The sequence below is a fragment of the Anas acuta genome, chromosome 1, assembly GCF_963932015.1.
Source record: "Anas acuta chromosome 1, bAnaAcu1.1, whole genome shotgun sequence".
NCBI lineage: Eukaryota > Metazoa > Chordata > Aves > Anseriformes > Anatidae > Anas > Anas acuta.
This window is the reverse complement of record NC_088979.1, coordinates 124,172,334-124,178,333: the sequence shown is the minus strand read 5'-3', so window position 1 is coordinate 124,178,333 and position 6,000 is coordinate 124,172,334. Positions and strand designations below refer to the sequence as shown.

General features: G+C 43.7%; 1 protein-coding gene across 4 annotated transcripts in view; it reads left to right on the top strand.

The window, feature by feature from the left end:
- The first annotated feature begins 772 nt into the window (after positions 1-772).
- Positions 773-6,000, top strand: part of EPHB6 (EPH receptor B6) — an 84,060-nt gene continuing 78,832 nt past the window's right edge. Inside the window, exon 1 of one of the 4 annotated variants that reach the window (XM_068700271.1) lies at positions 773-911. The gene's annotated coding sequence lies outside the window, so the exon portion shown is untranslated. Of the gene's footprint in view, positions 912-1,328; positions 1,725-6,000 lie in introns of those variants that run through there. The other 3 variants (XM_068700262.1, XM_068700243.1, XM_068700251.1) reach the window with 3 other exon arrangements.

Sequence of the window (6,000 nt, the reverse complement as noted above, 5' to 3'; positions counted from 1 at the left end):
CTTTGGGAGCAGAAGCACAATATTCCACTCTATTATCACACAAGTATTTGTGAAATTGTAAGCCACTGTTTTTTGTCATATTTTCCATTCAGTCCTAATGAGTGCGCATTGTTTGCACCGTAGCTGATGGCATCCTAATATTCTGCCGCTTGTCTCTGTAACTTGCTGTGAATGTAACTCAGGTGGATGGTAGATAAAATCTGAGGGCTGTGCAGCATGCCTAGTCCTCTAGCGTTTTCCAAATTCAGCCAGTTACATTTCCAGTTTGAGTAGGCAGACTCTTATTTATGTTCTTGCACTAGGAGAAAAGAGTGAACCAGAAAGATGCTTCCAGTCCATTTTTTCCATATCTGATGTTGACATTCTCTTTGGGATCCGCTCTTTACTGATGATCTCCCTCCTCCTTCCCCCCCTCCCCCCTCCCCCCACCCTCCCCCGCGTTGGATTATTTAGGCCACTGCTGGGAATTAAAGCAGAATGGTGGTCTGCTAGTAAGTAGAATTAAGGAAGCACACAGCCTCTGTGACATTTTACCTTCAACATTTGGAAGCGGAGTGCAAGCATGCAAGCCTGTGCTAGCCTGAAGCTAGTTTTCCACAGAACAATAGCAGATGCCGTACAGCAACACTAATTTCAACGAGAGACCAGCCAAGAATCACTAATTCGTAGTCTTAGTCCCGTATTGCTGCAACTCTTGACTTCTAGCATGAAGCTGGCTGCCACGTGAGGCGGCAGGGGCAGACCTACCGGCGCTGTAGTCCTACTCGGGCATGCCGCAGGAATACAGGGCAGCGGGGGAAGCCCACCCGGAGGCTCTCCCTCTGAGAGGCACTCACTGTCTGAGAGCTGCGGGAGGGAACAGCCGTGATTTTAACCGAGGATCGAAGCCGGTGTCGCCCAGCGGTGCCGGTGTAAGGCGGAGGGGGTGGGGTCTGCACCTTGCAGTGAGCTTGGGCTACACGATCCTGCATGGGACAGTCCGTTATGCTGGAGGGGGGCGAAGGGGGTGGGCCGAGGCAATGGGAGAGAGGGGTGGTGACAGCAGTGGCCACTGACTCGCAGCGTGCCGTCTCAGTCGCGCAGCTCCCCATCCCCATGTACTCTCGAGTGCTGCACTAGGCTGGGCCTCTGGAGAGGAAGAGAGGTTGAGGGGGTAAAGCACAGAGAGAGGAGGAGGGGTACGGGGGGGTGAGGTGAGGGAAGGAAGGAAGTAAGGAAGGAAGGATGCAAGCAAGCGAGGAAGGAAGGAAGGAGGAGCAGAGGGGAGAGAGAGAGGGAGGGGGAAGGGGGAGAAAGAGAGGGAGGGGGAAAGGGAAAAGGGGGGAGGGGGAGGGCGGAGAGAGCGGGAGGGAGAGAGAAAGAGAAAGATCCTGGTAAGCGGGAGGAAGAGAGGCGTCTATGGGAGAGAGAACCCGGGTGGGTAGAGAAAAAACATTACCAGAGAAGGGCCAGGAGAGGAGTGCGAGAACTGGGACTGGTCACAAACGTCAGGCTTCTTGAAGACATCCATTGGCTGTGCCTTGGGCTGGGGGACAAAGAGATAGTGGGCGCAGAGCGGGAATGACCCAGCACTGGCCCACCAAGATGGTGTAATTTACACGGTGAAAACAGCCTTTGTCCAACTTTTCTGATGCCACGAGACAGCTCTTTACAGCTTTGGTGGGAAGGCCTCCTCTTGAGTAATTCTGGGAAGTGAAGGGGGTGTTGCTGGAGTCCTACAAAAGGTATTGTGGCGGGCGAGCAGGCTGGCGGGAAAGGATGTTGTGAACCTGTCCAAAGAGACCGGAGGAAGAGAGCCATCTTCTAAGATATCATTGGGTCTCTGCTATTGGGGGTGGGGGTGGGGCGGGGAAGAAAGATGACAAATGAAGTACTACTTCAGAATGTGATTAAGACTCCAAAAAATTGTGTTGTTTTTTTTATTGTTGGTGGTGGTTCATTGGTTGGTTTTGTTTTATCCCTCCATATCCTAGTGTTTGCTGTATGGAAGTCTGCATTACTGGGACTTGGGAGGGTCCAGAGACCCCCAAGCTCACTTATGTCAGATGCCGTGTGCGGGCAAGGAGAGAAAAGCGGTATGAAATCATGTCACAGTTTCTCTTCTCATGGAAATCAGTATCAAAATCAGATACTTTTAACACATGCATGGTTGGTGTGGTCTGATCCTATGTGCTTTTGTTGTCGTTATTGTCTTTCCCCCCTCCCCCCCCATCTTTAAGAGCTATGATTGAATCTTGCCTTAGAAGTCTCTGAAGCAGGGAGGCAAAGGTAGCTTGATATTGGTGCTGATTCCTGATTCTGGTGGACCAATATAAGGAAGGCTTTGTGGCCTTTTCTGTGGATAGGGTTGTTGAATGCTCCTGCAGGGGACAGAAATCTGTATAAGTGTGGCAGAGGAAAGCTGTGCTACTGTATTTTTCAAGATGGAGAATAGTTAGTTCAACTCATTAAATTATGATACGACTGTTGCTGTGTTGGGTATTTTAAATTTGCCTTTTGTGACCCACTGAGATAATTTTATTTAGTCTGAAGTCTCTTTGGCTATTACCCCACTTGTTTGGTTGAAGAGAGCAGTGAATTTCACCTGCTTCCCTCACAAGTTACATAAATAAAGTCAAGATAGTGAAGCAAATCTCCCAAGGGGCATCCCTCATTTAGGAATGATATCAGCTCATCAACTGATGAGGAAGGAGAGTGAGAGGGCAAATGAAAAGAACAAAGTTAAGATGGGGGAATGATTAGCTGCTACTAGGCACATTTGTTACAGAGACAGATCTGCTGCCTCAGCTGGGATGAGCAAGGGAGGTTCCCCTTTTCCTTGCTACACAGATCCTAATCAGAAACATGGAGACTGGATGAGGGAGCACCTCTTCTTTAGTCACAACTTATATGCCTACCTTCACCTACTAATACAGGATTGCAGTGACTGTTTTTAGGGCTTTCTTCATTCCCAGTTTGAGATTACTTCAGTGCTGAGGTGCTTTAAAGTAAACGTACAGCTGAACAGTGAAGGAAGAGATGCTGCACAATCTAATAATCCTGTTTCTTACATGTTACCTGATCTCTATACTGAAAAACAAAACAAAGAAACAAACAAACAAAAAAAAACAACTGTTTTTTCTTTAGAACTTCATTCCCTATATTCAACTCTTTGTGCCACTTAAGGTTATTTTGCAAACCTCATATAGCTGGAGGTAATTGATTCTCTCCTGTACTGACTTTTGCATGTATGTGCTCTTAGCTGAATTATATATATGCAGTTTTTAGTTCATTGTCAAGGACTGGTGCCCCTCCAATCTTTAAATGTATTTACGGTGCCTTCTGAGTTCACCCTTATTTGAATTCCTTGACTGAGCTACACAGAATACTAGGTATGGCCATATATTTTGATACTAGAAAAGACCATTGCTTTGGGGCATTGGAGCTTGTATGAAGTAAGATTTTATCCTCTATAATCACTGAAACCATGCAGAAAGACTTGTTTTCTTGCTTTGTTCTGAGGTTCTCAGCTCTTCCACGCTATTAACTGTGGCAAGAACAGCTTGGGTTATAGACACTGTTTTTAGAGGGGATTGGGCAAGAAATGTCTCTTTTCTTTTGACCAAGGCTAGTACTGACTTCACCTTCTGTATTTCACTTGCAGGCTGACCCACTGACATGGTGTAAATGCTAATTTGGGGAGAGGCAGCAAGTTGTCCCAAGGAGACAGCTGCTTATTCTCCAGGATGGCTTGCTCCTGTAGGCTATGTGTTTGACAAGAGAGCTGATACCTCACTCAACTGAGAATTGTCTTCTTTATGCCTATACAAATTCACTGTGTACAGTCCTTTTTGTGACCAGGTCAAGGTGTTTTTCCCCTTTCCCCCAGTAGTACAGCATATGCCATAAGCAGAGAATCATATAAGAGATCACTATGGTTTCTCAACCCTTATTTTGTGTACCACCATTAATACAGAATTGCTTTGTGGCCGACTCATCCTTCCCCTGCATTGTTGAGATTTGTGCGTGCTCTTTCTCTGGCATCAGGAATGCTTCCCATCTATGTCTGCTTCCCCCATAACCTCCTTTTCCGTGTTATGCATGCATTATGCCTTAGTAGCTTCTGTGGGAAAAAGTCCCTGAAAATTAGTGTAAAGTACATTTAGTGCACTGTTAAGGTTTCACAGTTTATTACTCATTTTTGTGGCCATGTTTATATATGGTCAATGCATACACAAGCAATAGAAGATGGAAGAAGTAGAAACTGGTACGTATGGTCAAGCTAGACCTATATAATGTAGTTTAACAACCAAAAAGGTTGGCAGTATCACCATAAAGGGTGCTATTGTGGGAGAGTGTTTGTGAAGAATGTGTCAGTTAGAGTGCTTTCTTTCATAAACATACAATGATACAATGTTTTGTTTTGTTTTGTTTTTCAAAAAGCCAAAAGACTCTTTTATGTGAAGAGAAAAGATGGTTAAAGCTTTAGGAGAAAACTGATGATCCTGCTATAATTTTGTCTTTTTTTTTTAAAAAAAAAAAAAAAAAAGTCTTTAATTTTATGTTACTACTATGTCTTACTGTCTAAAAAAGGAAAGTATGTTTTATAAGAAAGCTGTATATCATCTTACAGCAATACAGCTAACATACTTTTTCCTGCTACTAACTCAGCTACTAATTCCAGCTACTAACAAATTCAGCAAGTTTCCACATTTTTGCAACTTTATCATTAAGTATCTGTCTATTGAGATTTGTGCCAGACATTCCTCTTCTTCCATATTTGCTCTCTGTGGCAATCAGGCAATGTCGTGGACTTTAGGGGATGTATACAAGGATAACTTCTGGAGATTTAGCGTGTAATTCTGTAGTTGTTGTATAGCAGAAAACTATCTCTCTGTTGACAATTGTACTAGGCATGCAGACCCCTAAAAGGATGAAAACTCCCTAATTTCCCATGTCAGCCACTGTGCTCTGACATGTGAGGAGTAAACCTGCTGAGTAAGAAGATGCCATTTTATATCATCACTCTTATTACATTCAGTTTAAACAAGGAGTTCCATATTTAACAAAGAGAAGAACTACACTAACACTTTCTGCTCAGAAGCATATGTTTTGCTTTCAGGAAATATTCCTCTGCCATCAGTAACAGAATTTTGTGTGTGTTATTGATACATACCCTGTTTTTATTTAAGTGTATATTTTGTGGAAGTACTGACACATTATTTTTATGGAAAATGCTGTCTTTTTTCTTAAAAAAGGTCACCTTGGAGTAGGCTGATGTTCCTGTCAGGAAGGTGATACCTGATTGTTCTAGAGACCACTTCTGAGATAAGAGGCAACTTTGGGAATCAATCTTGTCTAGTCACTGTTTTCAGTTTGCCATGTTTCCAGAAGCCCCTCTGCATTCTGCTACTCAGGGCTTGTTTGTCAAGGAAATTTGTATTCAGATATTTCACATGCACACGTGCACACATGCATCTGTGTTCACATACACGCACACATGCACACAAGAAGAGAATAAAAGAGGAGAATAAAAGTGCTTTTCTGGGGCTAGACAAGATGGTGGATAGTGTCAGAATACAGCCTATCCAGTCTGAAAACTAGTCGTGTGAAGGCTAGATCCTTAAGGTCTTGGTTCACCTCAGGATGGAAATTCTGTCCTGTCCAGACCTGTGGATTGAAATATCCATGACTTCATTTTCAGACAGACTTTTTTTTCCCCCCTAGGCTTGCCATGTAAATGAATCCTCTGCTGATTCTGGAGTTTCCAAATGCAGCTTTTCTCTGTGTCATGTCTCCGGAAAACATTCTGTGTGTCTAAATCATGTAATTAAACCCTAGAAGGTAGCAACTGAGAACGACTAGCTCTGTCTAGTTTATTTCTGTTTTAGCAAGCTTTTGATTTTGAAAGGTAAAATGGGGCACACTGATGTTCCACCAAGTTCTATAAAGCTTTCAAAGCTTCCTTAAATTACCCAATCTCTCTCCCACTTAATATAAAACACACACACGATATGAATG